The sequence below is a fragment of the Tupaia chinensis genome, unplaced genomic scaffold, assembly GCF_000334495.1.
Source record: "Tupaia chinensis unplaced genomic scaffold, TupChi_1.0 Scaffold138390_1, whole genome shotgun sequence".
In the NCBI taxonomy this organism is placed as follows: Eukaryota; Metazoa; Chordata; class Mammalia; order Scandentia; family Tupaiidae; genus Tupaia; species Tupaia belangeri.
In genome coordinates, this window is record NW_006198287.1 from 895,875 (window position 1) to 921,456 (window position 25,582).

The following is a 25,582-nucleotide window of genomic DNA, read 5'->3' on the forward strand; positions in this document are numbered from 1 at the left end:
CCCCAGGTCCACCCTGGCTCTAGAAATGACTTTTTAACACAGGACAATTGGAAGTCCTTCCTGAAATGCAGTGAAAATACATTTGCTTACTGACGAGAGTAGCTTTCAGCGTCATTTCTCCCTGAGAAATGGAGAAGTTGTCTAGGCTATACATCCCCTACATCCTCTGTGGATTTCAGAGGCAAATGTCTTCAGTGAAAATATTAAGTGGTGACCTTATGCACACAGCCTCATTCTCTACAAAAGCTGAAATCAGAAATGGCATTTCACAAAGATTCCTGTTTCTATCATTCTTCGCATAACCCTCCAAGTGGGGTCAAACTCCAGTGGGCAATGTCTTGTGCACACTTTGGCACAATTTCTGTGGGGATCATCCATCGCTAATGGGGCTCACTTCCCCTCCCACAAGAGCCCTTAGTGGCAGCCTTTCATCTCTCAGGCTAGCTACTCCTTACTTTGAGGCTTGCCCACACCTTCTTTGCCTTTGTAATGTCATTTTTCTTTTCTTCCTATGTTTTGACTTCTTATTGGTACCCAGACTGTTGGCCCTGCTGTTATTGTTACCAGTGGTATCTGTCCTTGGTTCAAGTACCAGCCCTTCAGGAGGAAACCATTCGTGCCCTTAGCCAGTGCTGCTATTCTTCAGATGAATCTGTTTCTTCACTTCTGAAGTCCTCTTCCCTCCCACTCCTTTTTTATTTACATGTTGAGTGGCAAGAGTTCTGAAAGAAAATGCTACATTTCAATGAAAGAAGATGGAACATTTCAATAACTTATTTTCCTATATGAGAAACTTCAGTGTGATAAGAGGCAGCATCATTAAAGGAAAATACTATTGGGAGGGGAACCAGAAAATCATCATAGCAGATAAGGGATTGAAAGTGCATTTTTGAAGATCGTGCACTGAGCACTTGCATTGTGACCCCCTGAGTGCATTCTGGCTGTTTGACTTCTTGGGCACAAGATTATAGATTGTTTCAGTTTCCTCAGAGTGTAATGACTTAGGTGTGGATCGAAGATATTTCTAGTTTAGAACTTTATGGAAGGATGACAAATTTTATTTTATTTAGTTGCCAGAGGGAACATACAGTTGAGAGAGAGAGAGAGCAAACTCCTCAATGGGATGTGATTATGCCACAATCCCTTTTCTTCTATTTCTTCTTCCCATGAGGATGTCGAGCATGCAGGCACTTGTTCTCTGCATGTTTGTCAAGTCACTGGAGCTGAGATTTGAGCCAGTTGGCCATGAGGGCTCCAGCTCCCCATGCCCTGTACATGATCACTATGTTCTGGGGCTTGTCTGGGATGACACATTTTTGATTGCTCAGTGATTTTGTCTCTTTATCCAAAGTAGCTGCCCTTCAAAATGCTGCTACTGCTTTCTCCTTCTTCTTTAGTAAGACCATATGTTCATTTAGGACCTTGGGCTCATTCAGTGAATGAAATTGCACAAGACTTTTGTAGTTGAGGATCTAGAGAATGGCTTCTAAACTGAGATGGCAATAGTGATTAGTGTCTTGGAGGTTCTTGGCAGTCTCACTGAAGTAACCCAACTTAGATTAAACCTCTTAAGTAAAGCCTTCCCTGAGCCTCCCAGCCTCATTCAGTGTCATGTCTGCACTGCGAGCACAACCCCTTGGGTGATACCATGGGTCACCATCCATAGAGTGAGTATTCACTGCATCCACTGTGTAGGGGACTCTAGGCTTCTATACTCTGGAAACCCATATATGGGTTATTCTCCATCCCCAGACAGCTGGGAGATTATGTCCTATTCATCCATATAGTCAAATCTGGGCCCCTAATTTAGCAGTTATGTAGGACTCTGTGACCCATGGGCAGGCATTCTACCTTCACCTCCCAGTTTGACCTTCTCCAAGAATGTATATCTCCTCTGGTCCTGTTTTCTTGCTGTAAGTCATCTGCTATAGTTTAAATGAACCCCCCCCCGCCCCGCCCCACCCTGCCCAGAAAAAAAAAAAAATCCTATGTCGGAACTAGGTTGTAGTGCAAGGATGTTGAGTGGAAAGCCCTTCGTGGTTTCCCAGGGTGTGGTCCTTGGGTGTGATAAGATCATCATGGCAGAGCCCTATGATTGTGTTTTGCTATACATTTATAAAGGGGGAAAGGAGATCATAATGGGCAGAAACCTATGGACAGCTGTCCTCCAGATCCTGCCCGTGGCCATTTTGTGATGCCTTTGGACCTTCCACATGACCAGAATCATGAGTCAAATCTCTCTCTTTCTCTTTTACATTTATCCAGTCTCAGAAACTTCTGTAAGCAACACAGAAACTTTCTCGAATGCTAGTGGAATAAAGCAGAAGTATAACAATCCAGTAGAAAAATATTTGGAAGCTATCCCCCTTTGAGTCCTCCTCCTCGAAAGGCCCCACATTGCCCCTTGTACTTTGCAGAGGCTCAGTAAGTGCTGCATCAGTTGAGCTCACTTGAAATAAAAGTAGCCAGGAGAAAAACTTGTCGACCTACACAGAATCCATGGGGTTGGGCGGTAGGGATGCTGGTAGAAGAAGAGGTCCATCCAGCCCGCTGTGTATGACACTGGAATATGAGCTCCATGAACTTCCTGGGAGTGTTTACTGGCCCAGGCTTCAGTGTGCTTCTCAGAGGCCCTTGGGAAAAAGGGGTCACATCTTTCATGTCTCCATCCGTACTAAGTAACGGAGGACCTGGCACCACAGGTCATCTGAGTTTGAACTGGGAGTCTGTACAAGTGAAAACCATTTTGTTTTCTACCTACTTCACGTTCTCTTGCTTTAGATTTCTGTTTAAAAATATTCCACATTAAACACAAGGATGTTTTCGGATTATTAGATATCTGGACTGAAGCTTTCTTGAAGAACGTTTTGTATTCTCACACTTTAGGGCTTTTTATTCCCATTGTCTGAAACTGCCAAAAAAGAAAAAAAGAAGTAAAGAAGTGAGTCCATCATAAAAGCTTGTTTTAGAGGCCCTCTATTCCCTCTTGTGTTAATGTGAACGCCTTGAACTTGGGCTATAATATCAACATTGTAAAATGTAGTGTAGTCTCAGTGCAAAATAAGGAAGACTGGTCAATTACTCTGTGGTTTTAATCAGAGAAAACTGACAAATGTGTAATTTAATGTAAAAACCCACTTCGGAATCTATTAAAATGTTGGTTTCTATTGTTTAGTTGACTGTCCACCATAATAACATTCATCCACTCCTAACTGGTCACCAATGGGGTTTATAACTTGAAGGTGAAAACTTTTAGGTTCTCTTCAGTCTAGGGATCCTTCCTACCAAATTTCTGGCAAACTATCAGTCAGACCATATCTGAGCGTTCTGGGGCAAGCCATCCCATTATCAGCGACCTATAATTTAGGAAGCGTTTCATTAATGAAAGGGCTAAATTCTTCCTTTATGTAATTCCTCCCACTAGTCCTAGTCTCAGCTTTAGAGCAAAAGGTCATTTCCAAAAGAGCTTTTTTTTTTTTTTTTTTTTTCTCCTGAGTCCAGCAGTGAAGTTCCTCAGAGCTTCTGTTTTGGTGGGCAGAGCACCCTTTTCTCCTCCAGGTGTCCCTCGGAAGTCTTGGCTGCTGGGTTTGCCTTTGCTCTGAGACGGTCGATGCCAGCATGAAGGTGGACTGCCCAGACCTGGACAGGGCTGCTCTGCCCAGACAGTGTCAGGTCCCCTACACTCTTTGCTGGGGAGATTCTTTGCTGCCAGCCATTTCTCCACCAGCTGCTCAGCCTAAAATAAGTTCTCAGCTGCTAAGAACTGATCTTTCCGCTCCTCTTCTCAGAAGCTGAGAGTCCAGAGGCCTGCCAGCTGGAACCAGGAGATTGGGGATTTTATTTTCATTCAGCTGAAAGGAAAAGCAGTGCGAGGGTTTTTTGTTTGTTTGTTTCTTTTTTAACCTTATTATGTCAACCAAGTTGTCTTGTTCTTAAGGGCAAAAAATATCACCATTGCTTCTGAATTTGGTTTTGAAATAGCATTAGAAATGGTAGGGATGTATGGAGCCTTTCCTAGTTTCCTGGCAGAAGCCCCTATCAAGAGAGGCAGATGTGGCTTCCACTTGAGTGGAGGGACTGCGCTGGGAAAAAGCCTGAGAACTGAGTGCAGCTCAGCAAATCTGCTGCCAGCCTTTGGATTGATAAACTGCCTATTTGCACAGAGGACAGGAGCAGCTGCCTAAACTGTGGAATTTTCCAAAAGCTGCAAAACTTTGAAGTCAGAGCTCGAAGTCATTCATTTCTTTATTTAGCAAATATTCATCAGCACCTGTTGTGTACCAGGTACTGTGTTATGGCAGCAAAGGTGAATAGAGGACAGTCCCTGTCCTCACATCACTCACTGTCCAGGGGAAGAAATGGACAAGAGAGTAAATGAGTGTGGTCTAGGGCAGCCCGTGGCTTGGTATTTAAGGGAGCTAGATCTCAAATGGCTGACCATGTGGTTCAAGTCCTAGACATGGTGACTTGAAAAACATGCTAAGAGTGCTGTAGGTGGTGTAGCAGTTATGTCACTGGAATCCCACGTAGTTGACCATGATTCGAGTCCCAGGCCCAGTGGCTTGAAACTCTTGCTGGGCATGTGTGCTTGCATGTCCAAGATCCCTAGAGGAGAATGGAGGAGAAAGGACTGCAGTGTGGCCATCCTCCTTCGAAGAGAGAGGGAGGAGGGGGTTGTGTATGTGTATGTATATGTGTGTCATTTCTTGCTTTCTCTCTCTCTAGTAAGCACATATACCCTCTGACAAAAATTATAAAATAACAAAATGAGTATGGTCTGCTGTGAGAACTATTCTATTGGTGTCTCCCATAACATTAGAATACAAAAGGGATGGGGACCAGTAGTTAGCATAATGGCTATATCGCTGGACTCCCATGTAGTCAACCATGATTCGAGTCCTGGACCCAGTGGCTTAAACTCACGCTGGGCGCATGTGCATGCGTGTCCAAGATCCCGAGAGGAGAATAGAGGAGAAGGGATTGTGGTGTGGCCATCCCCCAACCTCCCGGGGAGTGATTTCTCGCTTTCTGTCTCTCTGTCTCTCTCTGTCTTTCTGGTAAGTGCATGCGCCCTATAGCAAAAAAACCTCCAAAAAAAGAAAAAAAAAAGAATACAAAAGGGGATGCATAAATAATGTGGAGATGGTTATTATGGTAGTGGTGACTGTATTCTTACTGCTGCTGCTGCTGTTACTAATAATTTGTGAGGATATACAACACACATGAAGGATCAACCAGTTCTATTTTAGACAGATGGTCTTAGGGAGAGTCAAGAACTTGTCTCAGAGAAAGTGATATGTGAGTTGCTTTGGAAGAAAAGGATGGAGCATAGGTATGAGCACTCTCTTGTCAAGGGGCAAGTAATGTGGAAAGGCATGAGGATTAGAATAAGCATAGGTTATTCAGGGGCCAGTTTCGGTTTTAGTGTTTCTAAAGCTGTGTGTCTGTGTGTGTGTTAGGGTTGGATGTTACGTGATAAATCATATTCCTAGAAATAGGGAGTCTTTGAAGAACTCCAAGCAGCAGAGACAAAGTCAGATTTAGATGCTACATGATCAGTCAGGAACTGAGGGGACTGGGTTTGGAAAGGATTGAGGCTAAGAGCAGTGAAGTGGGTTAAGAGTGAGCGATGATAGCCTGGATTACGGTGGAGAAGATGGAAGCAGAGACAGATTAAGAAATACATCAGATATAAGGTCAGGAAGATTCCATGACCATGACCATGACCTAGTCAGGATGTGGGAGTCAGAGAGAGAGGATGATGGGACACTGAGAACATGAGGTTTCCCCCTTGTGTGGCTGTTGAGAGGAGAACTGGGAGTGGGAACAGGTGTGAGAAGAGATAAAGAAATATGTTGATCTGTGCTGCCTTTGAATGGTGCACCTGCTTTTGAGGGCTGCTGCCTGGAGGCAGTGATAATCGAGTTAAGAGGTGCAGGGGAAAGCTGTCAGCCTTTCAAGGGCATCACATTGCTGTTGGTGGCAAGAAGAGAAGAGTTAAGGTCAATATATAGAAAGAAGGCTGGACTGTCATATATATGATACATTGATTTTTTTCTAATTGCCAAACAACACATGTGCTCTCCAGAGGAAAACAGAGAGGAAGCAGCAGAGGGAAAAAGTACACTCCAGTGGGGCATGTCATGCCACAATCCCTCCGCCTCCACTTTGGGCATGCATACACATGTGCCTTGTATATTTTTCAAGCTGTTGGGGCTAGGCTTAGAATCATGATTGGCTAGGTGGGATTCGGCTCCCTTAACTACTAAGCCACAGGGATGGCCCCTCAACTTATTTTTCACAATAAAGAAAGAACAGTATGCTAGAACAACCATATCCAGTTTTGTGAATGAATATAAGTGCATAGAAATTAAGCTGGACCATCACCTTACTCCATATACAAGAATTAACTTGAATCAAAGATACAGACTTAAGAGTTAAAATGATAAACTTCTTAGAAACGACATAGAGGAAAAATCTTCATTAGATTTGTAATAGATTTAATGCAAGTTATTAGAGAAATGCAGATCAAAACCACAGTGAGGTACAGCAGTAAAATGTGATGTTCTTCAGGGTAGACCCACATGGAAAGGTTTCTGGTTCAAGTCTGGAGACTTCACTAAGTACACTGGGCACTCTTGTACCCATAATCCATGCTGACCAAGTCTGGAGGTTAATCACAGTGTCAGAACCCTGTTGGGGGTGCTATGTCCCTGTCTCTCACACACACACACACACACACTGAAATATCACTACATACCCATTATGATGGCTATTCTAAGGTGAAACATCCAAGGATCCATCAGCAGATGAATGAATAAACAATGTGGTCTGTGCATACAATGGAATATTGTTTAGCCTTAAAAAAGGAATACATTCCAGTACATGATACAATATAGATGAACCTTGACGACATCATGCTAGTAAGTCAGATATGAAAGGACAACTACTATGTGATTCCACTTACTTGAGGTACTCGGAATTCACAAAGATAGAAAGTTAAATGGGAGTTTGCAGGAGCTATGGAAAGGGGTAGTTAAGATGATAAAGTTTCTATGTGAGATGGAGAAAAAGTTTGACAATGGGTTGCAAGAATGGTTGCACAACAACCATTGTAAATGTAGTTAATGTACTTAATTATACACTTAAAAATGTTTAATACAGTAAATATTATAATTTCTTTTACTATAGTAAGAAAAATAAAAAGGAAAGCAGGCAGACTCTGCACTTGCAAGGCTCTTAGCTCAAATTGCCTTAGCTTTCCCATCAGGAGTGGATGATGAACTTGGACATGGCTGAGGGTTGCTGCCCACTCCACGCACAGTTCCCATTACCTTGGCTATGCTGATAGGTTCAACCTTCCCATCCGTAAGTGTTTTGGCTGAGAAGGAATTACCCCCAAACTTGAGGAGGAAAAACGCTAGTGAGTCTGCCCTTGAAGGGTCCTGGCCTCCCACTCCAACTCCCGCCTAGGTAAAGGTGACAGGCCCCTCATGCTTAGGGCAGTGCAAATTGAGGTTTGTCCTTCACAACCACTAGCTGCTTTCTAGGCCAGACATTTTCCCTCCACTTGCAGTTTCCTCTCACCCAGGGTTCTCCACAAGGAGGGGAGCCCTGAGGTTGCATTTTGTACATTGTCATGCCACAAGATCAAGCATCCCCACCATACACCATCCCATAACCCAAGATGCCCCCTGGAGGCAACTGTGGGAGCACAGGCACCCCTAGCATTCATTTCCAAAGATGGCTGCTAGCCTGTGGAGAGGAGGGAAGAGAGACAGGGAAGGAGTGACAGCAGTGAAAACACACCCACAGAGGCAAGATCACCAAGGAACTGTGCTTATCTCTCCCCTCAACTACTTACGAAATAAATAAAGTGAGAAAAAAGAAAAAAAAAGAAAGTAGTAAGAGCCAGTTAGTGGCATAGTAGTTAAAGCAGCTGGATCCCACATGGCCAACTGCACTGTTTGTGCCAGGGACCTGGCAGCTTGAGAAACACGCTGGGCACATGTGCATGTCCAAAATCCCAAGAGGAGAGTGAAGGAGAAGGGATTACCATGTGGCCATACTCCTTAGGAAGGGGGTGATTTCTCACTTTCCGTCTCTCTCTAGAGAGTGTGCATACTCTATATAAAACTAAACACAAACAAAACAAAAGTGGTAAAATACCCGCAACTCATAAGCATTTATTAAATGACAAATACCTCAAACATGAGGTAGGTGAGTACAGCACTCACTTCAGAAAGAGTTCTCTGATCCGTGGTGCTGCAGAGTGAGTAACTGAACGCTCTGCAGTGCTGGACCCAGACCGGAAGACCTGTGTTCGTGTTCTGAGGCCTCCTAGCACAGGCTGGCGGGGAGCGTGGGGATGGTGCATGTGCGCCCATGATCTGAACTACCTAAGTTTTGGGGTAAAATGCAGGCTGAAGACCCTGTTGGGAGTACCTATCTGTCTGTCGCTGAAGAAACAACCTTAAAAAAGAAAGATTTTTTTTTTTTTAATTAAAAGGCATGATAATATTAAAGATATTTTCCTTTATGTCAGTGAACTATACCTGGAAGAAAATGCTCCAAGGACCAAGGACCCAACCTCAAGCTGGGTGGCCCTCTCACTCTCATCCCAGTCCATCGCCTCAGCCCTGGGCCCACACGGCGGGGACTGTTCTCCCCCACCATGGGTGTCTTTGGGTTCACACCTCCAGACAAGGAATTATTCTCTTCCTGATAGGGAATCCTGCATGTGTGTCTTGTCAGCCCTGTGACAAACAACTGGAACCTGCTACCAGGGAGGTGAGGAAAGGGCCCTTCATCAAGTCCTCCCTGCGAGGAAGTGAAGGGACAACTCAGCATTTCATCACACTCAGGTGGGGTGGGCTTCAAAGAGAACAGTTGGCATTCCTTTGGGGCCCGGCCATGAGCTCCCTGCAATAGGCTAGCCCAGGGCGGGGCTGCTCCCTCCCTTACCTACGATCTGCCACCAGCAGCTGTTTCTGACAGGTGCTCGGGGTCTCCATGGCAGATGGTGACCGAAATGGGCTTGTTGGCAGGTTGTACCACAGCACCGCCTTCCCCTAGCACACGCTGATGTGCGTGCACACACACACACACACACACACACACACACACACACAGCCGAGCATGGCTCAGTTCTGAAGGCACCTGCCTGGGCTTCAGGGACGAGGCAAAGAGCTCGTTCCAGATCGACAGGTGTGCTCCCCTGAGCCACCCACCACTGCCCAGGACCCTTCAGTGTTTGGCCACCAGACTGTGAGCCTGGCAAGTCCTTGATCCAGGCACAGCTTCCCCACTCCTCACTCCACAGCCGAGGGTGTCTCCTCACTGCCGTGTTAGACAAGCAGCACAACCGTGCCCCATGGCTCCCATGGATGGCTTTGGGCTTGGCCCAGGTGAAGCCCACGAGGGCCAAGCTGTGGTTGGCCACTGCTGCAGGCCTCCAGATGTAGGGGCTAGGCTGCCTTTACTCCCTCCCATCTGTTTCTCAGTGTGTGGTCCTGGGTACGGGGTGGGGAGCCACGGAAGAGACTCTGGGGAGGTGCTCTATTGTTGATGGGATCCCAATTGCACCAGGAGCCTGGACTCCTCATAAAGTAGCAAGACGTGTCTACACCCCAGCACCAGAGGGCACGGCTCGGGAGGGCAGGACGGGAGTAAGCAGGTCTTCCCATCCCCACAGCCCCTTTGCCTTTGGGCCAGCCTGCACCTAAGCAGAGTACTGCCTATTAGGTGACCTCTCCCCTTCTCTCCCCTCCCCTCCTCTCTTCTCCTCTCTTCTCCCCCTCTACCCCCGGGAAACCAGGCATTGCTCAGGATGTCACCCAGCTTTGCCCCCCCACAGCCCTACAGGAGCCCCGCCTGCACTGTGTTTGGGCTGCTCATTCCAAACAACTAACCAGCCAAGGCAGCCAGATGAGGGGACATCTGGCTTGAGACGGTTGCCAAGTCGCTACTGTTCCATCACTGGCACGAAGGAGATGAGCTCTTCGTGCCAGATTCTTAAAGAGAGCGTGAGCGAGAGAGAAAATGTGTGTTCCACACCCCTCATTTTTCTGCCCTGACCCCTCAGCTGCGGCCCTCCTTTGGGACGTGGACAACCGAGGACCCCATATCTGTAGCTATCTTAGAGCAGTCTTTTACCACTTGGCATTGATCAAAGCATCAGAGTAAATGATGTGAATGGGGCAGAGTGGTGAGCCTCAGAGGTGAACTCTGAGGGAAACACACACACACACACACACACATACACGAGGGATTACAGGGACAGAGTGACAGAGTAGCTATTTCCTATGTGTCTTCTAGGAAAAGGCTTACTGCACTGAGTGCGTTTCTGTGAACTTGAATAGGATCAGAATAAGACAATCGGAACTGAGCACTGTCTCTCCTGCGCTTTCCCTGTATCCTCTGTATCTCATGCTTAGTGGAGAACCAGGCACTTCCTGATACCTGTGGGCCAGGCCGGAACTAGAAGCAATACTCGTCCACTTGTGCTGGGTCAGGGCCAGGGACAGGTTGTGACTATGAGGATTCTTGGGCAGAACTACTGTGTGAAAGTCTAGCACGGTGGTCCAGGAATGGTCTCCCATGACCATGGCAACCCACTAGTTATATGGTCATGGGCAAGTTACTTAACCTCTGTGACCTCCTCTTACTCTTCTGTAGAATGAAAATAATAGCCTCTGAAAAAGTATTTTGAGAACTTGCAACCGACTCCTCTATAAAACTTGCAACTACGTCCTCTACAAAATAATATGGTCTGGGCCAGTAGGTGTATAAAGGTTAAAGTAGACAAATTCACTTGGCCTTAAGTAAAATTCAAGTCCTAGACATGGTGCCTTGAAAATCACACCAGGTACATGTGTGTGCCCAAAATCCCAAGAGGAGAATGGAGGAGAAGGGATTGTGATGTGGCCATCACCCCCTCCCCCCCAGGGTCGGGGGGGGTGGTTTCTCACTTTCCTTCTCTCTCCCTCTCTGGCAAGTGCTGGTGCTTTATAGCAAAAACTAAAATATGAAAATAATAATAATAATATTGTCAGTGTACTCTCAAACACAGAATGGTGTTTGTTTTGCTTGTTTATGTGGGAGCCACCCTCCCCTGCTCTGTGCTCATTCCTTGGTTTCTCTGAAGGGTGCAGCAGTTTTCCTTCTCTCTTTGAAACACCTTGTTGGAGCCCATGTTCCTGGCTACCTGAGAACTTGAAGAATAGGCAGCTCGAGGAACCAAGAGGAGGCTCTGCTGGAGACAGCCTTGAGCCCTGCTTTGTCAGAGGTGGCATTTTCTTTGTGTCTTTGCAAACACAGTGAGCAGTTGCATAGCTCACCACATAGAGATTTGTGTAGACAGCCATGCTTTCCCAGCCGGCCTTTCATCAGCCTTTGCTGGTCGATGGACTGCGTGAGGGATAGATCTTCAGGCCATGACATGAGTCAGCAAGGTCAGTGAGAGGGTTGCAGCAACATTCCAGGCAAAGGCTGGTGATGGCAGAAGCTCAGAAGTGTTGTGGAGGATGGGGGTGGATTCATAAACTATCAGGGATGAATTATCGAGATATGCTTAACAGTGATGACTGCTCTGGGACATCAGGCAGGGAGAGCTGATGATAGCAATGAGATATATATCTTGAGAGAGAGGCAGCTGACCGTGCCATGTGCCAAGAGAGGAAACAGGAAGGCAAACAACTTTGGGCGAGGAGTAATAATAATAATAATGGCTCCAGGTGGATGAGCTGTGTTTGTAGGGGTGGGGGGTGGCATGGTTCAGGAGGCAAGTCAAGAGAAGGGACTGGGTCCCAGGAAAGGGAGTAGAGGGATAGACAGAGAGAGCATGAGGCATCCTTGGTCTAAACAGTCAGTGCTGGGAGCACAGGACAGTTTAGAGTTTGCAAAATTTTGTTTATTTTGTTTGCTTGTTTTTTTAGGTTTTTGCCATAGGATATGTTCGCTCACCAGAGAGAGACAGAGAGGAAAGAGACCTGGAGGTGGATGGCATGCTGCAATCCCTTGTCCTCTGTTCTCGTCTGAGGATTTTGAACACACATGCTGGTGTGATTTTCAAGTCTCTGGGTCAGGGGCTCAAATCTTGGTTGACCATGTGGGAGTCCAATGCCTTAACCACCATGCCACCTGATGGCCCCCTATATTTTTATTTTAATGTGTATTCTGTATCCTACGGTATTTTCATTTTGAAGCCTGATCAGGTATCAATTCTGAGAATTTTATCAGAGATCACTTTAAGCTATAATGGCACCGTACAGATTCTTCTAGTAGGATTACAAAGAACCAGTAGAAACTTCTGAAACTTTCAATTAAAAAAAAAATGAATAAGCTAACAAGTTTCTATACCAAATGCTAATTTTATTTTAGGAGTAATCTCAAGATCATGAACAGTAAAACTGTGTCGTCCCAGCCAGAACTAGCTTACCCACACAAAACACAAAACAAACCAGGGAGAAGTGGCCTCCTCTTTGAGGGAGATGTAAAAAAAAAAAACAACAAAACAACAACAAAAACCAAAAAACAAATAGTCAAGGTTCTCAGGATCGTTAATAGGAATACTCTTATTTTATATCTATAGTAATGTTCAAGGAGGACTATGTGATCAAAACATCTAAGTTAAATGTAACTACTCTCTCCACCATATGGAAAGGAGAGCTTGATGGGAGTGAAGTGTGTCGTCACAGAGCAGACATTGAATACATGTGTATTTAAGATGGCTGTGGCCAGACCTAGCCTAGTGGTTAAGGGAGTCAGATCCACACAGCTGACCACGGTGTGATCGCAGCCCTAATGGCCTATGTATGTGTACCTCAAATCCCAATAGGATGGAGAAGTGGAAGAGATTGTGGCATGACTGTGCCCCATAGGGTACTGCCACCTCCCTCGCCCTCTGTCTCTTTGTCTCTCTCTCTCTCTGGAGAGTACAAATGTCTAGTGGCAATTTAAAAAGAAAAGGTGGCTCATGGGCTCTGGAGTCAGACTGCCTAGGTTCAAATCCTGCCCTCCCCCTGAGTGTTGAGTGGCCTACTTGCCAGAGTGGGGCTGGGAAGCCCCCTTCATGAGAAGCACTGAGGGAGGGCCACCGCGGACACTGTTCATTGAGCATGTCGGGTGGTGCCTGGCACAGAAGAAGCGCTCAGGCAGTGGTAGCCCTCTGTCCTTCCCCACCATACGTGTGTGTCTCCCAGGATACCTTCCTGTCTCACACAGCGCAGCCTTCTCCCCTGGGTCTTCCCAGATGTCAATCACGGTATTTCTTACAGAGAAAGTCAGAAGGAAAAAGATCTTCTTTGCAGCCTGGGTCCACATCCTTCCGCGTGGCTGCTGCCGATCCCATCTCTTGCTGTGTGTTTTGTGACATTCAGTACACACATGCAGATAGAGTGCTTGGCCCAGCGCCACCAACACCCGAATGCGGGAAGTCTGGCCGACAGGCTGTGTCTTCAAAGTACAAAAAAATGTGGATGACATGTGAAAAATCCAGTCACTCATGTGGGTGTGCGGTGAAAACAGGAAAGGGTAGAATGAGACTTCAGTTCGGCAGGCTCTCGGTTTCCCACCTTCTCCGGGCATCATCCCCACCACTTCATAATTCCCACAGTGTGACCGTCCATGGACTCAGAAAGACGGTAACATCACAGGAAGTAGCCAGTACAGTTTCAGTAGTGCTGCTGAAATAAAACTGGTATGTATTAGTTGAAATATATAATTGCATCATCAATTCCTCCAAACATCTCTGACAGCTAGTATCTTTATCTCCATTTCAGAGAGGAATGGGCCAGACCTCAAGGTCAGATGCTCAAGGTCATAAGGTTTCGTAGAGCTAGGAGCAGACCTCGGACCCCTCTCCTCACTCGTGTCTGTACAAATGTGATAAACTTGGGAACTCCTGGAGATGTTGTAAGGAGTGTTTTATACTTAGAGATACAAAATGCTCCCTTAAATATATAGTGCCATTGTCAGAACTCCAGTTACCATGTATTTTTATGGTCTTAACTGGAAAGCATGCCAATTATATGCAAATTTAACTTGTAATAATTAGCCATGGCCCTGCTTCCATCTCTTGAGGGAGTTTCAGTTTGTCCACTGGTTCTGAGCCTTGAAGAAAATGAAAATTACGCTTTGGCAGAGAACTTCCGTGGCCTATTTTGGATTCTTCCTCTTTTCTTTTTCCCCTTTATTCCCTCTCTCTCTTTTTTCTTTCTTCTTTCAAAGTAAAAGAAAAGAAAATCATGACTGTACTTTATCACTAAGGAGCTTACCAGCCTGAGCACAGACCTCTCCCATCCCGTCTTCACTCAGGTTTTATTTTTTTCTCTTTGTTATTTTATTTGCAATGGGAAGAATCGAAGAGGCGAGGGTCCTGCCATGCTGCCTGTGTAGAAGCTGGGCTGCTGTTCCCTAAAACCAGAAAGCCATGCATGCTTATCACCAGCTGCTTCCAAAGGTCACCCTGGCAGTATCTCAGGGAAACAGACCTTGTGGACCATCCTCCTTTGACCCACACGGTGTCACTTTTAAGCTTTAGAGGAAACTGACAAAAGCCGCTTTTCTTCCTTTCTTTAGTATCATCGGATATTCTCAGCCACGTGAGGCTGGAATTACAGCGCACTATATCTAAAGTGCTTTTTCTCTTACAGCTCATGGTTTCTTTTATTCTATTTTTAGTTTCCTGGGATGATGATGATGATGATAATAATAAACATAATCATATCGTTCTTAGCCCTAGCCATTATTAAGATTGTACATGTCACAATCCAGCAAAGAATTTCTGTTTGCAAACTGGCCTGCCGGTTTGCAGTTGACAGATGTAACCTACCCCCCGGGCAAAGAAAGTCTCAAGGGAGATTTTAATTTCTTAATATTGAAATGAACACAACTTTTATTGTCTTAATCAATGAATTTTAAAAACTAGGAGAGTTGCTAAGTCTCATTTTTTTAAATGCAGCTTTAGAGGATTTTAAGAAATTGCAATTGCTTTTTAAGTTCCTGTTGAAAGTTAATTTTCTCTGTGCTCAGGAAGATTCTCCCAGCAGTTCTGTAGATGGATACTCACATGGTAGTTGAGTAAAACATTTTTCAGGGCTGTTTTATAGCTATTACCCCTCAGCAGGGAATGAGTGTGTGCTGGGCACAGTGATTTTGTTTTGCTTTGAAATTTGGCTTTTACCACATTTCGTGAGAGTATCCATTTAGCATAGCAGTAGAAACCTTTTTGGTGCAAAGTGCATTCTTCCTGAGTATTTGACTCTTTAGGAAAGAGCTGTATTGAGGAATATTTCTGACTATTACAAAGAAGAGGAGCCAACCACAATGGCACAGTAGCAGGGTGCCCCTCTGTGGTGCCAGAGCCATGTGGAAGATTAGGATTCAGTTCCTGGGTCAACCTGTACACACCAACATGTTCTTGGCTGGCTGGGAAGGCCGAAACGAAGACTGTGATGTGAGACCCTCTTGAAGGGGCGTGAGTCTGTCTGTCATTTGCTTGCTCTCTCATGTGAAAAAAAAATTTTTTTAAATGAGATTTACTAATGATAATGAATGACCTTTAAAAAGTCATGAAAATGTTTCAATTGATCTGAACAGGTAATTTTACACACAAAAAGCAGATGTATTGGGACCAGCAGATGGAATAGTGGTTATGTCACTGGACTCTCATATGGTCAACCCATGGTTAAAGTCCTAAACCTGGTGACTTGAAAATCATGCTGGGCACATGTACATGCATGCCCAAGATCTCAGGAGGAGAATGGTGAAGAAAGGATTGCAGCGTGGTCCTCTTCTGTGAGGTGATTTCTTACTTTCCCTCTCACTGACTCTGTCTCTCTCTCTCTCTCTCTGGTGAGCCCATATGCTCGATGGCAAAACCTCTAAAACAAACAAGCAAAAAAACTGATGCATTATATGTGGTCATTCTTAACATATTTTAAAATTTAATCCTAGTTTATTCCATGTTTTTTTTTTCTAAGAGAAATTTTTGCTATAGGTTGCATGCACTTGCCAGAGAGACAAAAAGAGACAGAAAGCAAGAAATCACCTCCCAGGGGGATGGCCATGCCACAATCCCTTCACCTTCATTCTCCTCTAGGGATTTTAGGCATACACGCACACTTGCCCAGCATGAGTTTTAAGTCATCAGTTTAGCGACTCAAACCTTAGTCAACTACATGGGAGTCCAGTGATGTAACCATTATGCCATCTGCTAGTCCCTGTTCCATATTTCTTAAAACCAAAAGTTCCTCAATTGTAAGGGCCATGTGCTCGTCAATTCTCTTTCCTTGGTTCAGTGTCTGAGCAAGGATATGTTTCTTGAGCTAAACTGAAAGGCAAGTTACTTAGGAGCTGTGCGTGAGTATATGTGGAGATAGATAGGTAAGTAGATAGATATTATATATAATACAAAGTAGGTAACATGTTACAGGTACAGAGCCAAGATGCTCAATGGGAGCATACCAGAATCTTGAAGCAAAGATTATACATCTGAAATCAAAACTTAACTTTGGAATGTATATGGAGAACTCAGAAAATTCATCAGTAAAAATAAACCAACCAGTTGCAAAATGAGTAAAAGATATGAGCAGACACGTCATCAAAGAAGATATGTGAAAGGCAAGTAATAGCATTAGAAAGTGCCTCATGACCCTACTCATCAGAGAAATGCAAATTACAGTCACCATCAGATACCACTGTATACCAGTTAGGATGACTAAATTAAGGAATTGTGATAATACAAGTACTGACAATGATGCAGAGCAACAGGAACACTCATACATTGTTGACAGGAATATAAAATGGTACAACTAGTTTGGAAAGCCATTGGGAAATTTCTTATTGAGTTTCATAAACATTTATTATACCATCAAACCCAACAATCCAACCCTTAGATTTTTTTTTTTTAATCTAAGGGAAATAAGACTTGTGTTCACACACAAGTCTATTTCCAGATATTTACAGCAGCTTTATGCCTAATGACCCCAAATCAGAAACAACCCAAAAAGTCTTTTACCTGGGAAACATATAAGCAAACTGAGGTGTATATTGGGTTGTCAGGAAAGTCATGTCACATTTTTCCATAGGAAAACAAAGACTTTCCAGCCGTAGCAGACTCTAATCTCTCTCCAGTGGCTGACCTTGAGGTCCTATGCGATGAAAAGAAAAACATAAGGCACAGTTGAAAACTGCTGAAGCACTGAAGGCATATCTCCTCCAAGACACACATGACCTTCTAGCAAGAGGTGAGAGACTTACTGCTTTAAGGCATTTAAGGAACTCTCCACCCAGTCATTAGCTGAGTTTTTGCTAACCAAGAAGAGACTTCAGTGGCCAGACCTGCAAGGGAATACAGACTTTACAGAATTAGTCCAAGAAGGTCACTAATGAAATGGACAGTAGCAATGGCAAACAGCAACAATCACACTGTGGGAGTGGGTCATCTGACATCCAGAGTTGCCACGTTATGTCATTTATAATAGCCAATTTTCAGGGAAAAGTTATGAGACAGAGAAACATTAGAGTATAATTTACTAGACAAAGACTTTAAATCACCAGTATTATTACTATTATTATTAAATAGCCTCAAAGAACTAAAGGAAACTTGTCTAAAAAATTAAAGAAAATATGAAAACAATGTCTGACCAAATAAAGAATATCAATAAGGGGGAAAATGATTTAAACGAAGGAACTAAGTAGGAGTTCTGGAACTAAATAGAAAGTCAAAGGTACAATACGTTAAATGAAGAAAAAAATACTAGAGGGGCTGAGTTGGTAGAAAACAGAAGATGCAGACTTGAAGATAAATCAAGATATTGTCCAGTTTGAGGAAAAGCAATGGCAATGAGTATACAACTCTGAAAATAGGCTAAACCCTGCTAAATTGTACACTTCGGGAGGGTTTTTTTTTCCTCTTTCATGATAGAGTATATGTGTATGCATGTGAGAAAGAGAAAGATGAGTGCCGTTCACAGGGTCTGGTCACACGTGATAACTTTCAGTCCTCCAGCCTGTTGGATCTCAGGCACTTGCATGCATGCCTGGAGTGTTTCATGTTTACCTGGCCGGGAATTCAAGCTGAAGTCACCATGTGGAAACCAGCTTTTCTTAAGCAGTGCATTATTGCTGCACCACAAAGCTGGCCCTGCAAGGGTGAGTTTTATGGTACATGAGCTATACATCTCAATAAAATGGTTATCTAGGGGGAGGGAGAAAGGGAGGGGACACAGCTTAGAAAAGGGCCAGATGGAACAAGCTGCCCAGTGCTCGTAACAGCAGAGTAAATTCTTTCACTGTTCTACATTGAGGGCAACCAGCCATCCCAGTTTGTCTGAGGCCTTCCTAGGTTTAGCACAGAAGGGCCAGCATCCTGAAGAACTCTCTCACCTGGGCAAACTGGGATGGTTGACCACTCTGTACAGCTCACATTGAGACCAGTCTTCTTTCCAGAGGCTCTGAATTGCTGAGACTCATATATAAGTGAGAAATGGTGGTGTTCAGCAAAGTTCCTTTACCTTACTGAATTCAGCCTTCTCAACTTAAGTGGCTGGCATTTTGCTTCAGGTTCTTTCTATTCAACCTTTTGGAATGAAGGATCTTTCCTTTTAATGAAATCTGCATTTCATTCCCAAGGTGAAGCCCAGTGTCCTTGGCTCTCTGTAAAGTGAAAAGTGGTTTCTTTTGTGTACTAAATGCTAAGAATGTAACAAAAACAGAGGTTGTAGTTAATTGATTGCAGATATGAAAAAGCAGATTATAACTCCTCAGAGGTACATCCAGAGAAGAGAGAAAAAGGGATCCATTTCTCCTGAAACTGAAAGCCATAAAAGGAAAAGTCATACAGGAAGAGTCGTTTGAATTTCTTTTCAAAACCAACAGACCTCAAAGGAAAGATGAAATCAAGAGGAACCAGCAGGCCTTGAATGTGTGATTGATGTAAACATCTTTGGGACGGAGGGTGCACTGTGTAAGCCGCAGCAAATGGAGCACTTGCCCACCATAAGATCCCGAGTCCACAGCTCAGCTCCCTTCTGCAACCAGCCTTGCCCAGCCTGGGGTGGGGGCATCTTTCAAGGCACAAAGTAGAAAAAAAGGAAGGGCACAGTTTCCTCCTGTACCCAGAAAATGGTGTGTTGTAACTTGTCAGGCATGAGGGGGATAAAGGATAACAATGAAGTAAGGGGAAAAGACAGTGCCCACCTCCTTCCCTGCCAGCCTCACCTGGCTCAGTCAGCCTTGCAGACCTTGCTACCAGCAAGTAGGTGAGCCTCAGAGGCACCTGCTGTCCTTACCTAGGTTCAGGTGGCTCCTTTAGTATTGGAAAGGGCTTCTTTGTGCCACCATGATTGTGAGGCAGTAAAAGGACAGGGCGCATGTAGCTGGGCTATCTTAAATGGGGACACACAGAAATGTGTGGTGCCTCCAAAGCCCTCTCCTTCCATCTCTGTTTTCCTTTTCACCTGCTGCTTAGCCCCAGAGTCTCCACCTGCCAGCAATCTCTTCTCCTCCTAGGATTTGGGGCATTCACGCACACATTCCCTGTGTGATTTTTCAAGTCTCCAGGTCTGGGACTCGACCTGCATTCGGCAATGTGGGAGTCCAACACCTTAACCACTATACCACCTGCTAACCCCAGAATCTTCTTACATGGGTCAGCCTCACAGAGCATCACATGATGACTGTGCCACAATCTGGCCTCATATTTTATATTTCTAGCAAGCTGCTGGCCCCTTGTCCACATGAAAAGAACAAGGGCAGAGCTTTGGAACCTCATTGGTCAAGAGAACAGGTGAAACTCTTCCCCTTTTCTCCTTCTCTGCAGAGACAACTCAGCTAGTACCTCTGTCATCTTGCACAAGAAATATCCTTGACGATCAGAAGACAATGTGATTTACCTCAAGGGTGCTGGGGACACAGAGGAATAGATAATGAAAGCATTAACTGTTTGACAAAACTTGCAAATCTGGGCAAGGACAGAGCACAGGAACACTGCGGCTGTTCTAAGAAGCCAAATTGTTCAGTCTAGAGGCCAGCCATTTGCATAAGCAGGTCTTCTAAATGGACCAAATGAGATCTAATTGTGTCACCTCTTTTTCTACTTTTCCCTCCAGACAGCTCACAAAGTTGGGAAGGGTCAGTGTGCTGTGACCAGGCGTGTAAAGGCTTCAGCTCTGAGGACTCTCCTTGTCCTTTTCCCCCTGGTATCGGACAGAGCTGTGGCTCGCCTGGGCTTGTCCTCCTTGCAAGTGTCAGTGGTAATCAGTTGACTCAGAGGGCAATTCCATTGTTCCAGAGCCTGGAGGTCCTGTTGGAGTTCTCTCTGGGGTTTTCTCCGCCATTGAAGATGAGCAACTCATCCCTCTCCTTGTGGCCGCAGTACTGTGGGCAGGGGCAGACCTGCTTTTTGTGGGGCTGGCCTTCCTGCTCTGAGCCATCAGAAATGCATGAGCCTCTGCTCAGCTCAGAATAGATGGTGTTTTTCTTCCTAGCGGTTTTGTTTAAAAGCCATGCCAGTCATTTTATATGCTTTCCCAGAAGTATGGATTGCTGGCAATCTGGTCAGCCAGAAGCTGCCTATGAGTTAAAACTGCTGACCTGGACATCAGCATTGGCTGAATTTACTAAGCCTGCACAGTGTGTGTGTGTGTGCGTGTGTCTATATGTGCCTGTGTCTGCATGCACGTGAGCACAAGACAAAAGCGTAACATGGAATTTGATGGAGTCAGATTTGGAAAGAATTAAGTGATCTGGACTTGGAAGGGGAATGAGCCAAGGGCATGTTCCTGGTACAGCTCCCGGCTGCCACTAGAGGGCAGAGTGAGGAACAGAATCCACTCCTCTTTCCTGCCCCAAGACTTTTCCTCTTGCAGGAGGCATGCTTGGCTGTCAGTAGACAGTATCAGGCCAAGATCCTAGAAGTCAAACCTCAAATTCCTATGGGCTCAGTAACGTAAACTGAATTTCTGTTGTAGCATTAAAATATTAAAAGTGATCATAAAATAAAATGCGCATAAACATTTTACAAATAATTACATAAAACTCCAACACTTCAAGCTAAATTCTTTTGATGGGTGGAAGAGATGGGGTTTTTCTTAGATCAGTCTTAATGAGGCTTTCAAAAATATAAGTCTGATGAGGTTTGACCTGCAGGTACCTTCTTTCCTGATGACTTTCCCTCTAGCAATCTCAGCCGCCTCTCCTTGCTGCAAGGGCCTTCAAACTGTGATCAAAATTAGGGTCATCTGTCTTGAACATGCTCCTTGCAGATTGGCTATGCCTGCATGTTTCCGGAACGCTGGGACTGGTGACTGCTGGGGGATGGGCAGCTGTCATGACGACTTTGGACTTGGTGGCACTGTCTAAAGGCTCAGAATATAGGGCCATGGTTGGACTCATAGAATCTTTTGACATCATAAGGAAATATTTGATTGGAAGTTTATATGGGAAGAGTGTCCATAGCATTCACTAGCTTTTCAAAGGAATCCATGACTCCCAAAGGTGTTAAGAACCACTGTCATGTGTTCAAGTGTTTTCTTTTTAATAAGACATGTTCTGGGGCCAGCAGATGGCATAGGAGTTACGTAGTTGGATTCCCACATGGTTGAACGTGGTTCAAGTCCTGGACCTGGTGGCTTACAACTCACGCTGGGTGTGTGTGCATTAGTGCCCAAGATCCCAGAAAGAGAATGGAGAAGAAGGGATTGTGGCATAGTCATCCCCCTGGGGGGTGATTTCTTGCTTTCCATCCCACTGTCTCTGTCTCTCTCTCTCTCTCTGGAGAGTGCATGCACCCTAAGGCAAGAACGTCTAAAATAATAATAATAATAATAATAATAATAATACATGTTTTAAAAAGTGAAAGAAGGCTATGAGTCAATCAGTCTAAGGTACTACAGATTGAATATTTGCCACAGTGTATATAAAAGCACTTGGACCCACACACACGATGCACACTCATGTGTAAGTGTCATTTGCATGCCCCTCCTGTCCTACGTGTGTGTATACACATGCACACATGTTAGTGTCTACAGCTAATTCCATCCTACTCCCTCCGTGCCCTGCTCTGCAGAATTCCAAAATGAGGTTCTTGGGGGTTATATCCCATACCCCTCATGCTGCAGGACAGGGTGGACTCAGCCCTTGGGAACTTACTCCACAGCGTGGGAAGGAGCATGGAATCCAGAGTTAGACAGACCTGGATCTTTGTTCTAGACCCACCACTAACACTAAAGGCAAGATTCTGTCTCTCTCCCTCTCTCTTTCCATAAGCAAGTGAAGACATGAATAAACTTACTCACTCAGGGGCCAGACAGTGGCACAGTGGTAAAATGTGATTCTCTGCAAGGCAATCTCAATGGGAGGGTTATGTGTTCAGATCTGGAGACATCCCTGAGTGCACTGGGCACACACCTGCCCACGATCCAGGACTGGCTGAAGCCTGATGGTGGGTGGTGGTGTCAAGACCCTACTGGGGTGCTGTCTCTCTGTCTCTATTACTCATGGAAGAAATAAACTTAATAAGTAAGTAAACAAAAAACAAACCAAAACACTACAATCCAATGAGATGACCTGTGAAGTAAGCACCACCTATTTTGAGTCCTGAGGATGTGAGGAAGGTGGGAAGAGAGTGTGATGCGAATGTAGATAATCCCTAGTGTCCTTCACTGAGCACATGTGGAAACCAGCCAGGGCTTCCGGCCTCAGCTCTGCTGCCGACTACAGAGCAAGCCTCTTGTTTGGGGCTCCAGTCATCCTCAGTGGGAAAATAAGAATAACACCCCACGTTCCGGTCAGTGGGAGGCTCGCATGAAAGAGAGCACGGAGCCCTTTGGGAGCCTGAGTTCAGGACCAGCACAGCGGCTTGTGCTCAGCACAGGCCTCTGGGTCTGGAAACAGCCCCCACTGCTGCCTACGGATGCTCCTGAAGCCTGCGCTGCCAGAGCCTCGGAGCTGTGCTTTCTCGGGGTCGCGCCAGAGTGTCATTTCCACGGGCCATGCCGAGTGTACTGGGGCACTTGGAGATCTCGGAGACTTTAATAACTGGCTTGTTCGCAGGCTGCAGTAAGCAGAGCGATTGCGTGCTTATTCATTTTATTTAAAGAAAGGCTTCCTGCCGGTAGCCCTTGGAGGGCAGCTGGGGCCCCGGTGCTGGCAGAGCAGATATGGAGTCACTTCCCGGAGTGTCTGCAGGGTCACAGAGGCTAGGGTTGGGGATTCCTGCCGGAGGCCTGAGGTGGATGAAGCCTGGGGTGAGCACAGACACTCACCTCTTCCTCTTCCCCATAGAGATCCGTCTCAGCTGTAGGAAGGGGTGTGTGGAACTGGGGGCCTTCTTAGGGAGGGCAAGGCAAGAGGGCTAGCTTCGTTCCAGCCTGGGGATTTCAGGACAGAGAGATAATACTTTTTTGGGGGGGGAGAGAGACTGTGCTCGCCAGAGAGACAGACAGAAAGTGAGAAATCACTCCCTAGGGGGGATGGCCATGCCTCAATCCCTTCTCCTCCATTCTCCTCTCAGGATCTTGGGCATGTGGGTACACATGCCCTGTGTGAGGTTTCTGTCTGGGACTCAAACCGGTCAACCACGTGGAGTCCAGCCATGTAACCTCTAGGCCATCTGCTGGTTCCCGGAGAGAGATAATACTCTTAAAATATCCTAGAAGTTAAATACACCAGCACGAGTGCTGTGCGCTTTCTGTACCTTACCTTGGATTCTTCTAACAGCACAGTGAGCTAGACTCCATGCCCATTTTACACGTAGAAAGTGGCTTCCAAGGAGAAAGTGTAAGAGAAAGAAGGCAAAGGAGGCTTCTAGGGCCATGTGAAAGAAGAGCGAGGGTCCATGAAAAAGGACAACTGATCATTTCTACTTGGTGGTCTTTAAGGAACTTCCCAAACCATATGTTTCTCTGAAGTGTGTTAGTGAGACCCACTTACATTCTTCTAAATAATCAAGACCTAACCCCACCCCCCCAAAAAAAGCCACAAACATCAAGTATGAGATGGTTTCTTTGGAGTAATAAAAAAAGAAAGTGGTTTTACAGGGCCTGAGGGGGAGCACACAGTCAGTCTCCTGAGGTGGCCTCAGCCTGGTGCTGGATGCAGGAGCCCTGTGAGCCTGAGGGTCCCAAAGATTCATTCCCAAGGACATCTTGGTCTCAAGGCCAGAGTGCTGGTTGCAGCTGCTCACTCTTACCCGCCATTCTTATCCTGCTGGCCACCAGCCTCCTTTTATAAGACAGCAGACAACTCTGGGTGACACGGTGCATCCTGTCTAGTCACGAGTGATCCATCATCAGCACAGGTCCCTCCCCCTGGGCTGCATGTATGTGTGGTCCCTGTCACTAGCCTCCTGACACCCCTCCCTCCCTCCCTCCCCCTTGGGTTCCTGAGCCTTCCATCTGCTCCAGTTCATTAAGGAAAAGTAGGTGACTCACAAGCATGGCTACCTGAGCCGTGGGCAGTAACGGGGCACGTAGGACCCCTCTGCCATCCCCAATTAGGACACCTGGAACATAGTACTGTTGCAGCGAGTGGGCTCCGGAAACCATGGTCCACCCCACCAGCACCTGCACAGCTTGGCCATGGGGCAAGCTGGTTGGTGGACTTCGAGGGCCCCAGATTAGCATCTGTAATCCAGAGAGCAGTCTTCATCTCCCACCTCCTCCTGCTCTCCAGCTCCTCCATCACCCTGCTCACTCCCAGAGAAGCAAGTGGGGGTTTTCGGGAGCTGTACGTGATGCTGAGGCCATTCTTCCATGGAGGGTAACTGGTCCTCCTTTGGGACACAGCTGTCACAATGCTATGGTCTGAAAGGTGAAGCCACCCACAGAATTGGCCAGGGCTTCTATGACAAGGAAAATGACCACCAAGCTCCCTGTCACTGTTCCTTCTCAGGCCTCAAAGGAGGGGCTTTGGCTTGGGCAGCAACAGGGACACAGGTAGAAATCCCAAAGATCAAGAGACTCTCCAAGGGATCCCCAAGAATCAGTAGTTCACTTTTTCACTCATTCATTCCTTTCATGTACTTGAAGTGCGACGAGGCAGAGAAACAAGACAGGCCAGCACGGCAGACTGGGCATAGAGAAGCAAAGGACCATTATAGTGCAGTGCCGGAAGTGCTGCCAGCTATTGCAACGCCGTGCAAGGTTAGAAGCTGCAGTAACTTCTGCCCAAGAGACTCGGGAATGGTCTTAACCCAGGAGGCGACCTTTGATCTGGGTCCTGAGATATGAGCAGAAGTTCATGCGAGGACAGGGAAGAGAGGAAAGGATATTCCAAGGAGGTCATGTGCAATGGAATGGGATGCTCAAGAAATAAACAGTGGTGCTCAGAGAGGAACGGAAGACAGGAGAGAAGAATCTCCAGTGAGATGAGGATGAGGAGGTGGAGAGGAACCAGCCAGAAGGGGCTGGCATGTCCCACTGCGGGGCGGGAGAGAGGTTGCCTGTCCATGCCATAGGGAGGTGGGGTTGTCTGCATGTAATCCCCCAGGACAAGGGCGGTAATCAGGCCCAGCTTCCCACTTTGAAGACCACCAAGTCGCAAGTTCCCAGAGGAAGGAATCATGTTTTATTTAAAC

At 45.9% G+C, this 25,582-nt stretch overlaps 1 protein-coding gene and 1 long non-coding RNA gene across 3 annotated transcripts in view; one reads left to right on the forward strand and one right to left on the reverse strand.

Annotated features, from left to right (window-relative positions):
* MSRA (methionine sulfoxide reductase A) overlaps window positions 1-25,582 on the forward strand; it is a 434,018-nt gene that overhangs the window by 403,936 nt on the left and 4,500 nt on the right. The gene's annotated exons all lie outside the window — the stretch shown is intronic.
* Window positions 1,974-14,391, reverse strand: LOC114004512 (uncharacterized). Its single transcript, XR_003546641.1, has 3 exons — window positions 14,277-14,391; window positions 13,208-13,685; window positions 1,974-2,911 (listed from the first exon to the last, which is right to left on the reverse strand). It is a non-coding gene; the product is annotated as an uncharacterized LOC114004512 (long non-coding RNA).